The 12961-nt window shown below is 37.4% G+C and overlaps 1 protein-coding gene across 2 annotated transcripts in view; it reads left to right on the top strand.

Moving 5' to 3' along the window:
* ZNF292 (zinc finger protein 292) overlaps nt 1-12961 on the top strand; it is a 131970-nt gene that overhangs the window by 109480 nt on the left and 9529 nt on the right. The gene's annotated exons all lie outside the window — the stretch shown is intronic.

Here is a 12961-nt window from a genome sequence, read left to right as displayed (position 1 = left end):
TATGTTCCCATTTGGCCTTTTAAGAACTTTTTTTGTCATCACTACATGTTTCTTTCAAGTGACTCTTACATTCATCTACGCTATCTTATAATAACAGTTCAAGATACTAATTCAAAAGAAAAAAAGTTTACTGTCTCCTATTCCTAATTCTTAAGCTGGTCTGGCCATAAGGTATGTGACTTAGCATTCAATTTTATGATAGAACTAGAATCTCCACTATTAGGGATAAAATAACTACTTTGTTAACAAAAATTTTATTTCATTATTCAGTTAGAAAATATGAGGATAGTCTCAGTTTTGTAATTGGGTTAAGAGAATTTCAAAAGGATTGTAAAGCAAACTTAGGAAATGAGATTTGTGATAAAGTTAATGGCATTTATTAATCACTTACTATGTGCCAGACACATAACCAAAACTATACCAAGTACAGTGTGTTCGTAAAGTCATGGTGCACTTTTGACCGGTCACAGGAAAGCAACAAAAGACGATAGAAATGTGAAATCTGCACCAAATAAAAGGAAAACTCCTAGTTTCATACCTATTCAGTGCAGTTCGATGTGGGCTCACACACAGATTTTGTAGGGCTCCTTAGGTAGCTATCCCATATAGCCTCTACAGACTCGTCACTGACTGATGGCCTACCAGAACGGGATTTCTCCACCAAACTGCTGGTTTCCTTCAACTGCTTATCCCACCGAGTAATGTTATTCCTACGTGGTGGCGCTTCGTTATAAATGTGCCGATATTCACGTTGCACTTTGGTCACAGATTCGAATTTAGGGAGCCACAGAATACACTGAACTTTCCTCTGTACTGTCCACATCTCGACTGGCATGGCCGTGGGCTGCTCCACTGTATACATGGTGTTAAGTCATCATCTGAGCATGCGCATATGCTGCCACATCATCCTACAGAAACTGGGAGGGTTTTCCTTTTATTTGGTGCAGATTTCTCATCTCTATCGTCTTTTGTTGCTTTCCTGTGACCGGTCAAAAGTGCACCATGACTTTACGGACACACTGTACTTTAGATACATAATATCCGTTAATGCTCACAGCAGTTTTACAAACTTTGTACTGTTTGATCTCTATTTTTTAAATAGGATATGAAAGGTCAGAAAAGTTAAATAACTTCCCAGTTTGCCTAGCTTGTTATGGAATAATCTTGGCTGTCAGTGCTAATGCTTGTTCTGCGCACACATACACACACACCTCCCCACACCTAGACTAAGCCACAGTGCTTTCGAAAGAGCATCATTTCACATATTGACTCGCAAAAATTTGAGAAAAGCAAACCTCTATTTTTAATTTCCAAACTTACAAATCTGTATTGATTAGTGTAGATTAAGTTAACATTTCCTTTTTTCTTTTTTATTATATTTAATGGGGTGACATTGGTTAATAAAAGTACAGGTTTCAGGTGTAGAATTTTATAACACATCATCTGTATATTGTACTGTGTGTTGACCACCCCAAGTCCAGTCTCCTTCCATCATTATCCTCCCATACCCTCTTCTGCCTTCCCTCATCTCCTTTCTCTGGTAACCATACTGTTGTGTTTGTCTATGAGGTTTTTTCTTTCTTTTGTATGCTTTGTTTAATCCTTTCACCTTTTTCACCCAACCCAGCAACCCCACTCCCCTCTAAGAGTTGTCTATTTTCTATCTTTGAGTCCATTTCTATTTTGTTAGTTTATGTTGTTCAGTCCACATATCAGTGAAATAATACGGTACTTGTCTTTCACTAACTGGCTTATTTCACTTAATATAACGCTCTCCAGGCCCATCCGTGCTATCACAAAGGGTAAGATTTCCTATTCTTAAGACTGAATAGTATTCCATTGTGTAGATGTAGCATAGCTTTTTTATCCACTCATCTACTGATGGGCATGTCGGCTGCTTCTGAATCTTGGCTATTGTAAGAAACACTGCAATGAACATAGGGGTTTATATATTCTTTAGAATTAATGTTTTGGGCTTCTTCAGATATATTCTCAGGAGTGTGATTACTGGGTCATGAAGCAGTTCCATTTTTAATTTTTTGAGGTAACTCCATACTGCTTTCTACAGTGGCTGCACCAATCTGCATTCTCACCAACAGTGCACAGGTATTCCTTTTCTCCACATCCTCACCAACACTTGTTGCTTATTGATATATTGAAGATAGCCATTCTGACAGGTGTGAGTTGATATCTCATTGTGGTTTTAATTTTCATTTCTCTGATGATTAGTGAGATTGAGCATCTTTTCATATGCCTGTTGGCCATCTGTATGTCCTTTGGAGAAGTGTCTATTCAGTTTCTTTGCCCATTTTTTAATTGCATTGTTTATTTTTTTGGTGTTAAGTTTTAGAAGTTCTTTGTAAATTTTGGGTATTAACTCCTTATCAGATTTGTCATTGGTGAATATATTCCCATTCTATGGATTGTCTTTTAATTTTGTTGTTGATGTTTTCCTTTGCTGTGCAAAACCTTTTTAGTTTGAAATAGTCCTATGTGTTTTATTTTTTTCTTTTATTTCCTTTGCCCAACAAATTTTATCCAAAAATAATATCGCTATAAAAAGTGTTCAGCCTGACCTGTGTTTCATGGCACAGTGAATAAAGCATTGACCTGGATCACTGATGTGTCACTGGTTTGAAACCCTGGGCTTGCCTAGTCCAGGCACATGTGGAACTTGATACTTTCTGCTCCTCTCTCTTTTCTCTCTCTCTCTTTCTCTCTCTCTATAAAAATGAATAAATAAAATCTACCAAGAAATGTTCAGATTTTATTGCCTATGTTTTCTTCTACGATTTCTAACATTTAAATTTTCAATCCATTTTGAGTTTATTCTTCTTGTATATGCTGTAAGAAGGTGGCCTAGTTTTATTTTTTTGCACATGTCTGTCCAGTTATCCCAACCCCATTTATTGAATAAGACTATCTTTACCTCATTGTGTGTTTTGCCTCCTTTGTCAATATGAATTGATGGAAAGGTATGGATTTATTTCTAGGTTGTCTATTCTGTCCCATTAATCCATATGTCTGTTTTTATTCTAGTACCATGCTTTTTGATTACTGTGACCTTTTAGTATAGTCTGATATCAGATAGCATGATTTCTCCAAGTTCTGTTTTCTCAAGATTTTTGTGGTGGTTTGGGATCTTTTGTGGTCCATATAAATTATTAGAATATTGGTTCAAGTTTTGTGAAATATGTTATTGATATTTTAATAGGAATTGTATTGAATCTATAGATTGCTTAAGTTAGTATGAAAATTTTAATGATGTTAATTCTTCCTGATCATGAACTTAGTATATGCTTCCACTTATTTGTATCTTCAATTTTTTTTCCAATGCCTTACAATTTTTTGAGTACAGGTCTTATACATCCTTGGTTAAATTGATTTTTAGATATTTTATACTTTTTGAAGCAATTGTGAGTGGGATTGTCTCTTAGTTCCCTGTTCTGATAGTTCATTATTGGTGTATAAAATGCAACTAATTTCTAGATATTTATTTTGTATCCTCCTATTTTACTGAATTTTATTTATCAGTTTTAGTAACGTTGTGATAGAATCCTCCATATGCGGTATCATGTTATCTATAGATAATGACAGTTTTGCTTCTTCCTTTCCAATTTGGATGCTTTATTTCTTCTTTCCTCTTCCTGTCCGATTACTGTGACTAGGACTTCCACTACTGTGTTGAATTAAGAGAGGAAAAAGCAGACACCCAAGTCTTGTTCCCTGTCTTAAGGGAAACACTTGTAGTTTTTGCTATTGAGTATGATGTTGGCTATGGGTTTTTTATCTTTGTCCTTTATTATGTTGAGGTATGTTTCCGTTATTGCTAAGCATTTTTATCATAAATAGGTGCTAGATTTTATAAAAAGTTTTTTCTGTGTCTATTGATAGGATCATGTGGTTTTTTGTTGTTGTTTTTTTCTTAAACATGGAGCTCTATGTTGACATATAAGTCTTTGAAGAAGGAGGAACTGCTGAAATAGTTCATCAGCATTTGTCCCTAAGACAGCAGTCTTTATAGTGGGAACACCATACGTAAATATTTGCTGTCTGTCTATAGATTAAAGGGGGAATATGGCAAATGCTGAAAAGCCATGATCTTTGTGCCCCTCCCCTCACCCAACCCCCTCCCTCTCCTCCCCCCACCCTGTAACCCCAACACTGTTGTCCATGTCTCTGAATCTCATCTTTATGTCCCACCTATGTGTGGAATCATATAGTTCTTAGTTTTTTCTGAATTACTTCTTTCGCTCAGTATAATGTTATCAAGGCCCATCCATGTTGTTGTAAAAGATCCTATGTCATCATTTCTTATGGCTGAGTAGTATTCCATAGTATATATATACCAAAGCTTTTTAATCCACTCGTCCTCTGATGGACACTTGGGCTGTTTCCAAATCTTTGCTATTGTGAACAATGCTGCCATAAACATGGGGGTGCATTTCTTCTTTTCAAACAGTGCTATGGTGTTCTTGGGGTATATTCCTAACAGTGGTATAGCTGGGTCAAAAGGCAGTTCGATTTTTAATTTCTTGAGGAATCTCCATACTGTTTTCCACAGTGGCTGCACCAGTCTGCATTCCCACCAGCAGTGCAGGAGGGTTCCCTTTTCTCCACATCCTCACCAGCACTTATTCTGTGTTGTTCTATTGATGAGCGCCATTCTGACTGGTGTGAGGTGATATCTCATTGTGGTTTTAATTTGCATTTCTTTAATGATTAGTGATGTTGAGCATTTTTTCATATGCCTATTGGCCATCTGTATGTCTTCTTTTGAGAAGTGTCTATTCATTTCTTTTGTCCATTTTTGGATTGGATTGTTTGTCTTCCTGGTATTAAGCTTTACAAGTTCTTGATAAATTTTGGTTATTAACCCCTTATCAGACGCATTGTCAATTATATTCTCCCATTGTGTAGTTTGTCTTTTTATTCTGTTCTTATTGTCTTTAGCTGTGCAGAAGCTTTTTAGTTTGATAAAGTCCCATTTGTTTATCCTGTCTTTTATTTCACTTGCCTGTGGAGACAAATTGGCAAATATATTACTGCGAGAGATGTCAGAGAGCTTACTGCCTATGTTTTCTTCTAAGATGCTTATGGTTTCACGGCCTACATTTAAGTCTTTTATCCATTTTGAGTTTATTTTTGTGAGTGGTGTAAGTTGGTGGTCTAGTTTCATTTTTTTGCAGGTAGCTGTCCAGTTTTCCCAACACCATTTGTTGAAGAGGCTGTCTTTACTCCATTGTATTTCCTTACCTTCTTTGTAAAATATCAGTTGTCCATAGAGCTGTGGGTTTACTTCTGGGTTCTCTGTTCTGTTCCATTGATCCTTGCGCCTGTTCTTATGCCAGTACCATGCTGTTTTGAGTACAATGGCCTTATAATATAACTTGATATCTGGAAGTGTGATACCTCCCGCTTTATTCTTCCTTTTCAAGATTGCTGAGGCTATTCGGGTTCTCTTTTGGTTCCATATAAATATTTGGAATATGTGTTCTATATCTTTGAAGTAAGTCATTGGTATTTTAATCGGTATTGCATTGAATTTATACATTGCTTTGGGTAATTTAGACATTTTAATGATGTTTATTTTTCCTAACCATGAGCATGGTATATGCCTCCACTTATTCGTATCTTCCCTGATTTCTTTTATCAATGTTTTATAATTTTCCGAGTACAAGTCTTTAATCTCCTTGATTAGATTTATTCCTAGGTACTTTATTTTTTTGGTTGCAATGGTAAAGGGGATTGATTCCTTGATTTCTCTTTCTGACAGTTCATTATTAGTGTATAAAAATGCCTCTGATTTTTGAGTATTGATTTTATATCCTGCCACCTTGCCGAATTCATTTATCAAGTCTAGTAGTTTTTTGTTTTGTTTTGTTTTGTTTTTAATGGGGTGACATCAGTAAATCAAGATACATATATTCAAAGATAACATGTCCAGGTTATCTTGTCGTTCAATTATGTTGCATACCCATCACCCAAAGTCAGATTGTCCTCTGTCACCTTCTATCTAGTTCTCTTTGTGCTCCTCCCCCTCCCCCTCCCCTCTCCCTCTCCCCCCTCCCCCCGTAACCACCACGCTCTTATCAATGTCTCTTGGTCTCACTTTTATGTCCCATCTACATATGGAATAATGCAGTTCCTGGTTTTTTCTGATTTACTTATTTCACTCTGTATAATGTTGTCAAGATCCCACCATTTTGCTATAAATGATCCGATGTCATCATTTCTTATGGCTGAGTAGTATTCCATAGTGTATATGTGCCACATCTTCTTTATCCAGTCATCTATTGATGGGCTTTTTGGTTGTTTCCATGTCCTGGCCACTGTGAACAATGCTGCAATGAACATGGGGCTGCATGTGTCTTTACGAATCAATATTTCTGAGTTTTGGGGGTATATACCCAGTAGAGGGATTGCTGGGTCATAAGGTAGTTCAATTTTCAGTTTTTTGAGGAACCACCATACTTTCTTCCATAATGGTTGTACTACTTTACATTCCCACCAACAGTGGATGAGGGTTCCTTTTTCTCCACAACCTCTCCAACATTTGCTATTACCTGTCTTGTTAATAATAGCTAATCTAACAGGTGTGAGGTGGTATCTCATTGCAGTTTTGATTTGCATTTCTCTAATAACTAAAGAAGATGAGCATCTTTTCATATATCTGTTGGCCATTTGTATTTCTTCCTGGGAGAAGTGTCTGTTCATATCCTCTTCCCATTTTTTTATTGGATTGTTTGTTTGTTTGTTGTTGAGTTTTATGAGTTCTTTGTATATTTTGGATATTAGGCCCTTATCTGAGCAGGTGTTTAAAAATATCATTTCCCAATTAGTTGGCTGTCTGTTTATCTTGTTATCAGTTTCTCTTGCTGAGCAAAAATCTAGTAGTTTTTTGACTGAGACTTTAGGGTTTTCTATAAACAATATTATATCATCTGCAAAAAATGATAGTTTTACTTCTTCTTTTCCAATTTGGATGCCTTTTATTTCTTTTTTTTGTCTGATTGCTGTGGCTAGGACTTCTAGAACTATGTTGAATAAGAGTGGTGAAAGGGAGCATCCCTGCTTTGTTCCTGATCTTAAGGGGATTGCTTTTAATTTTTGCCCATTGAGTTATGATGTTGGCTGTGGGTTTGTCATAGATGGCCTTTATCATGTTGAGGTATGTTCCCTGTATTCCCACTTTGCTGAGAGTTTTGATCATGAATGGGTGCTGGATTTTATCAAATGCTTTTTCTGCATCTATTGAATTTATCATGTGGTTTTTCTCCTTTCTTTTGTTTATGTGATGAATCACATTGATTGATTTGCGAATATTGTACCAGCCTTGCCTCCCAAGAATAAAACCCACTTGATCATGGTTTATGATTTTTTTCATATATTGCTGGATCCGGTTTGCTAATATTTTGTTGAGGATTTTTGCATCTAAGTTCATCAGGGATATTGGCCTATAATTTTCTTTTTTTGTGATGTCTTTGCCTGGTTTTGGAATCAGAATTATGCTCGCCTCATAAAAGGAGTTTGGAAGTCTTCCTTCCTCTTGAATTTTTTGAAATAGCTTGAGAAGGATAGGAGTTAGTTCTTCTTTGAATATTTGGTAGAATTCACTTGTGAAGCCGTCAGGCCCAGGACTTTTCTTTTTTGGGGATGTTTTTGATAGCTGTTTCAATCTCATGTTTTGTACTTGGTCTGTTTAGATTTTCTGATTCTTCCAGATTGATTTTTGGAAGATTATATGATTCAAGGAATTTGTCCATTTCATCTAGGTTGTCTAGTTTTTTGGCATACAGTTCTTCATAGTATTTTCTTACAATATTTTGTATTTCTGTTGTGTCAGTTGTTATTTCTCCACTCTCGTTTCTAATTTTATTTATCTGAGTCCTCTCTCTTTTTTTCTTGGTGAGTCTCGTTAAAGGTTCATCGTTCTTGTTTACCTTTTCAAAGAACCAGCTCCTGGTTTCATTGATCCTCTGTATTGTTTCTTTAGCCTCTATGTCATTTATTTCTGCTCTGATCTTTATTATTTCCTTCCTTCTACTAGCTCTGGGCTTTACTTGCTGTTCTTTTTCTAGTTCTTTTAGATGCAGGGTTAAGTTGTTTATTTGAGCTTTTTCTAGCTTCTTGAGGATATGCCTATAATGCTATAAACTTCCCTCTCAGGACTGCTTTTGCTATGTCCCATAAATTTTGAGTTGATATATGCTCATTGTCATTTGTTTCTAGGAATTTTTTTATTTCTTCTTTGATCTCAATGTTAACCCATTCGTTATTTAATAACATGCTATTTAGTTTCCAAGTGTTTGAATGTTTTTCAGTTTTTCTGTTGTGGTTGATTTCTAGTTTAATGCCATTGTGATCAGAGAAAGTGCTCGATATGATTTCAGTCTTCTTAAATTTGTTGAGACCACTTTTGTGCCCTAACGTGGTCGATTCTAGAGAATGTACCATGAGCGCTTGAAAAGAATGTATATTCTGCTGTTTTAGGGTGAAAGATTCTGAAGATATCTATTAAATCGAGTTGATCTAATATGTCTTTTAAGTCTGCTGTTTCTTTGTTAATTTTCTTTCTTGAGGATCTATCTAATTATGTTAATGTGGTATTGAAATCCCCTACTATTATAGTATTGCTGTTGATCTCGCCCTTTAAGTCCATCAAAGTCTGCTTTATATATTTAGGTGCTCCTACATTACGTGCATAGATATTTATAATGGTTATATCTTCCTTTTGGATTCCTCCCTTTTTCATTATGTAATGACCTTCTTTATCTCTAACTATGGTCTTTGTTTTAAAGTCTATTTTGTCTGATATACGTATTGCTACCCCAGCTTTTTTTTCATTTCCATTTGCGTGAAATATTTTTTTTCCATCCTTTTATCTTCAGTCTGTGTGCATCTTTTAATTTAAGGTGTGTCTCTTGTAGACAGCATATGTATGGGTCCTGTTTTCTTATCCACGCAGCTACCCTGTGTCTCTTGATCGGATCATTTAATCCATTAACATTTAAGGTTATTACTGATATGTAATTGTATATTGCCATTTTTTTCTTTAAAACTGTATTCCTCTTTTGCAATATTCTTTTTTTTCCTTTGATCTGTTTACAACAGGTCCTTTAGCATTTCTTGCAGCCTTGGTTTGGTTGCACTGAATTCCTTGAGTTTTTTTTTGTCTGTAAAGCTTTTTATTTCTCCTTCAATTTTAAATGATAGCCTTGCTGGATAAAGTAGTCTTGGTTGTAGGTTCTTGTTCTGCATTACTTTGAATATTTCTTGCCATTCCCTTCTGGCCTCAAGTGTTTCTGTTGAGAAGTCAGAAGTCATCCTTATGGAGGCTCCTTTGTAGGTGATAGTCGTTTTTTCTTTAGCAGCTTTTAATATTATTTCTTTATCATTTAGCTTTGGTATTTTAATTATGATGTGTCTTGGTGTTGGTTTCTTTGGGTTTCTCCTTATTGGAGTTCTCTGTGCTTCCTGAACATGTGAAATGTTTTCCTGCCTTAACTGGGGGAAGTTTTCCGCTATGATATGTTTGAACAAAGTCTCTATCCCTTGTTCTTTCTCTTCTTCTTCAGGAACCCCTATGATGCGGATGTTATTTCTCTTCATTTTGTCACAGAGCTCTCTTAGAGTTTCCTCAGACTTTTTGAGTCTCTTTTCTTTCTTCTGCTCTGCTACCGTGCCTTTATTTATCGTGTCCTCTAACTCACTGATTCGATTCTCTGTTTCATCCATCCTGCTTTTAAATCCTTCCATTGTATTCTTTATTTCAGATATTGTATTTGTCATTTCTGACTGATTCTTTTTTATTATTTCAATGTCCTTTTTTATATTTGTTATCTCTTTATTTAGGTTTTCGTAATGGCCATCTATGGTTCTAATATCTTTGAGCATCCTAACAATCGTTATTTTAAACTCTGCATCTGGTAATTTGGTTATATCTGATTCACTTAGGTCCTTTTCTGGGTTTTTCTCTTGGTTCATTTGTGTTGTATTTTTCTGCCTCGCATTTTCTCTTAACGGGAGTGGCTGTGATCACGCGCTCGGGTGCACAAGCGTTGGTGGCCTTGGCCTTTGCCCCGCCCCCGTGTGTGACGTTATGCTCGGTCCTGAGGGCACTGGCAAGCACCTTTGCTCAGCTGCGGGTCTCCGCCTGTTTCCGGGCTTTCGCCCTGCCCTTGCAGGAGGAGCTTGCTCGAGGAACGGATGCTAGCCTTGGTTCTACCACCGGGCAGTACTGCGTGCCCAAGCTCAGCTCAGTAGCCGAACTCCACCTCTTCTGGGCTTTTGGCTCCACCCCTGCAGGAGGAGCCGGCTACCAAGCCAGACCGAAAGCCTGGGTTGCACGGGCGGGGCAAGACTGTGCTCCTGTGCCCTTGCTCAGGGGCTGGTCTCCACCCTTTCCGGGGTTCCCGCCCTTCTCCTGCAGGCTGGATTACAGGCTGCCATTGACTACTTTTGCACGGCCCCTTCTCCCCAGCCGGGCAAGATTGAGCTCACACCTGAGCCCAGTGGTGGCCAGCTGGCTTCCACCCCTGCCGCAGAACCGTGCTTTTGTCTCCCGCTGCCACCCGCCCTCCAGCAAGCCCTCAGCCGCGTGGGTGGAGGCGTTGCAGCTTGGACCCTAAGACTCACTACTGTAGACCCAAAAGCTCCCTCCTTCTGTGCGACTCTGCTCTGAATGTCGCGGAGGAGCTTGTTTGGCTGCTCTCCTGCTTCCCTTTGCTGGTATTGCTGTTTTCCAGGGGAAATATTCACTTCAGCTTTGGGGAGTGACTTGTCCCAGGGGTTAGGGTGGCTATCTCCCAAAATGTTTCTCCCTGTGTCTCCTAGATTACATTCTCTTCCTGTTACTCTGGTCCTCTCCTCTCTCCCCGTCCCCAGGAGCCCTGGGTGAGTGGTTGTGAGAGAGATGTTCTGCTCGTTCCCTTTAAAAAGGGTCCTGGGTCTGAGAAATCAGACTCTTTCTCACAAACAGTATCCTGGCTTGTTTCCAGCTAAATACTGTCCTTACGCCTCTTCTAGGCTCTGGGTCTGCAGGCTTGTACTTTGTTCCTGGGGCTCAAGACCCTCCCCTCTCTGCTAAACTCACTTCCCGCCACACGAGTCTCTCCCGGCTGCCGTTCGCTCCGGGGGGCTGGGCAGCCCTCTCCGCATTTCCGCTTTTCCTACCAGTCTTGGTGTGGCTTCTTCAGTGTTCCTTGGTTGAAGAGTCCTCTTAGTTTAGTCCAAAGTTGGTTTTTCCAGATGATAGTTCTTAAAATTAGTTTGTAATCCACTCTGGTTCTGGGGGGTAGATGTTGGTACGTCCGCCTACTCCAGCACCATCTTGTCTCTCTGCTTCAGTTTTTTTTTCAAGGTTTGACTCAGTTCTTGGAGTGTGGATAGTTAACCCAGGGCATGGCTTGTTTCGTTACCTTGCCTTCCATATCCTAGAAAATGCTTAGAATTGCTGCATTCTTTGATGTCCCTTCAGGTTATGTCGGATCATGTGGTTTTTAATCTTTCATTTTGTTTGTGTCTTTTCACTTTGATCTGCGTATGCTGTACCAACTTTGTATCCCTGAAGTAAATTTCTTTTGATCATAGTGTGTCGTCTTGTTAATGGATAGCTGGATCTGGTATTCTAATATTTCATTGAGGATATTAGTATCTATGTTAATCAGGGATATTGACCTATAATTTTTTTTTGTTGTAGTATCTTTGGAATTAGGATAATACTGGCCTCATAAAATGAGTTGGAGAGTCTTCTCTCGAATTTTTTGGAATAGTTTGAGAAGGATAGGTGTTAGTTCTTCTTTGAGTGTTTGGTAAAATTCACCTGTGAAACTATCTGATCAGGAATTTTGTTTGTTGGAGTTTATTTCTGCTTCAGTATTACTAGTTAAATTCTGTTTACTTAGGTTCTCTTACTCTTCTTGATTCAGTTTTGGAAGATTGTATGTTTCTAGGAATTTATCCATTTCTTCCAGATTGTCCAACTTGTTGGAATATAGTTGTTTGTAATATTTTCTTAGATCCTTTGTATTTCTTTGGTGTCAGGTATTACTTTTCCTCCTTTATGTCTGATTTTATTTATTTGGATTCTCTCTGCTGTTTTCTTGATGAATATGGTTAAAAGTTAGCCAGTATTGTTATAGTTTAGTTCTTAGTTTCATTGACTTTATATATTGTTTTTTAGACTTAATTTTGTTTGTTTCTGCTCTGATATTCACTTCCTTCTGCTTACTTTTGGCTTTATTTATTGTTTTTCTTCAAAGTTATTGAAGTGTAAAGTTAGATTGCTTATTTGAGATTTTTCTTATTTTTTGAGATAGATCTGTAATGCTATGAATTTCCCTCTTAGGACTGCTTTCTCTGTCTCCCATGGTTTGGGGTTGTTGTCTTCTCACTTTCATTTGTTTCAAGGTGTCTTTTGATTTGTTCCTCAATCTCATTGTTAACCTACTCATTGTTTAGCCCTTTGAGCAGTGAGTTTTTTTCATGCTCGCTGACCCCCGGGAGTGAGTTGTTTTTTGTTTTGTTTTGTTTTGGTTTTTTTCAAGAAATGAAATTAGTTCCAGTTACAGTTTTATTAACTTAAAATCATGGTTGTTTGATAACCAATTTATGGAAACCAGAACATACATTTGCCTTTTTTAATGTTGCCTTACATATTTTTAAAATAAATCAATTGTACTCTGGATGGTAATGTACTCTGTATATACATGAATGTTTATACTACTGAAAGGGTTAGTAACCTGTTATTTAGCCTCTATGTATTTGTCTGTTTTCCAGTTTTTTTCATGTTTATGATTTCTCGTTTTATACTATTATGGCCTGAGAAGATGTGTGGTATGATTTTAATCTTAAATTTATTGAGACTCATTTTGTCCAACAAGATTTACTTTACACATTTAGGTATTTCTATGTTGAGTACATAAATGTTTACAAGGGTTATATCTTTTTCTTTTACTGT

This window comes from Saccopteryx leptura, chromosome 1 (genome assembly GCF_036850995.1).
Source record: "Saccopteryx leptura isolate mSacLep1 chromosome 1, mSacLep1_pri_phased_curated, whole genome shotgun sequence".
In the NCBI taxonomy this organism is placed as follows: domain Eukaryota; kingdom Metazoa; phylum Chordata; class Mammalia; order Chiroptera; family Emballonuridae; genus Saccopteryx; species Saccopteryx leptura.
The sequence above is the reverse complement of the archived record's forward strand: the minus strand, read 5'-3'. Positions and strand labels throughout refer to the sequence as shown.